Source organism: Pararge aegeria, chromosome 7 (assembly GCF_905163445.1).
Source record: "Pararge aegeria chromosome 7, ilParAegt1.1, whole genome shotgun sequence".
Classification (NCBI taxonomy): Eukaryota; Metazoa; Arthropoda; class Insecta; order Lepidoptera; family Nymphalidae; genus Pararge; species Pararge aegeria.
In genome coordinates, this window is record NC_053186.1 from 9,258,610 (window position 1) to 9,260,492 (window position 1,883).

The following is a 1,883-nucleotide window of genomic DNA, read 5'->3' on the forward strand; positions in this document are numbered from 1 at the left end:
ATAAAGCGGAAGAGTTTGTGTTTTTTATCCTATGGAACGTTTTTATATCTGGAACTACCTGTCGGATTTGAAAAATCTTTTTGAAAACCTTGAGGAAGGCAGGTGGGTGAGTCGTCGTGGTGAGTCGGTGTATTTGTAGCGGAAGGAAGTTTGTTTGAAAAATTATCAGACGTTGTACGCTGACGATGTGGCAGGAAACCGCACTTTTCCGTTTATAATAGACCAAATCCGGTCTGTCTCTATCTAAAAATTAACAATCTGGGGTATTTAGTGAGTGTGATAAGTTGCTTTGTATTAGTACAGACAGTGTGTCACGGTGGTTATGAACGCGCAGGAAACAATGGAAAAGGCTTTTGAATGTCGCAACGCCATGAATATGCATTGATATGTATCGAGGGTGTCTCCATACGTTTGGGGTTTAGCGCTTGGTAACAATGCTTGGCGCTTGATTCGGTTTTTGTTTGGGCTTGGATAAAGGTCTTGGTAACTGGGCTGGAATGAAGTTTGTATTATATTGACCAGACAATAGAATATTATGTTTGGCAAATACCCAAACATCACTTGTTTTTTATTATACTTCCATATTCCCCTACCTACTTACTTAAGGGCCACATTTTAGCAATGTTACAAAAATAGCACAGAGAGAGCAGAGTATAAGAAAACCTGACACTCCAATTTGCGTCAGAGGTAATTTTCATATTTTCTCGATCGAAAAACTTTATACACAGTACAACAGACCACCATTTAGTCTGTGAAGGACCAATAGTAAGTCTGTTTTTCCCGTGGAGAGCTTTAAAGATTCATTAATTCATTAACATAGACCATTTTAAGCTACGTATTTAAGTATAGAACTCTCATAGTTTTGTCTGTCATCATCTTTTCATACTTTTTATGTTATCTCTCTGCCTATGTATCCATTAAATCATAATTTAAATTGAAGGATGTCAGAAATTACTTTTTGGTAGAGTTTTCACAATCCATGTTCTTATACCGCTTATGTTCAGAAGCTTCAGTTCGTTTCGACTGACTAAAGAAATGAATACAAAAAAATATTGTGTTGTTTATTGGAGGCGCCGGGTATCGATCCCGGTACCTCTCGCATGCTAAGCGAGCGCTCTACCATCTGAGCTACGCCCCCGTTATAAACCTCAGTGAATTTTCGCATCATATAAAACGAAGTTAATTTGCGTCAAACATTCAGCGCCAATAAATTAAACCTTTCATTTGCTTATAGCCGCCTGAAATTAATACCGTATTAAAACATTTTTATCAATCGCAGACTACCTTTATTATTTGTAACCAAACATCGTTAAAAACAACATAGCCCCCCATAAAGTATATATGCATGGCTATGGTTTGGAATGCCCAGCCGAATTCTGTGTTTCCTGATTTATACAGCCTTGAGTACCTCTAAAATAAATATCAAATTCACATCTTCAAGCTAAGCGCGTACCATTTTTGGCCACACTTGGCGTCAGGTGAGATTATGGTCGCGAATTCTATATATAATTTAATAAAATAGAAAATGTATGCGCAAAACTACCTCAAAAAAAGGCATGTATAGAGGCAGCCAATTTATTAGAACTTGACTCTTAACCTAACCTTATTATTAAAGGCTTATCTGTATCCTGCCAATAATTTTAGTAAAACAGTTCAACATAGTATAAGAGTGCACTATGTCGAGCGGTCTTACACTGATATAGTTATAAAGACAAACTTTCCTTTGTATTTAGTTTTTATAAAACCGGCAGATGCCAGCAACTTCGTCTGAGTTATTTTATCTACATCCACAACAGGCAAAAATTAAATATTTAGTAATATGAAAACAACAAATTAATTGATAAAAATAAAACACATTTATTTATTTATACTCTTTATTTGCA

At 35.9% G+C, this 1,883-nt stretch overlaps 1 non-coding gene across 1 annotated transcript; it reads right to left on the minus strand.

Annotated features, from left to right (window-relative positions):
• Nucleotides 1–1,065: 1,065 nt before the first annotated feature.
• Nucleotides 1,066–1,138, minus strand: Trnaa-agc. Its single transcript has one exon. It is a non-coding gene; the product is annotated as a tRNA-Ala (tRNA).
• Nucleotides 1,139–1,883: the final 745 nt, after the last annotated feature.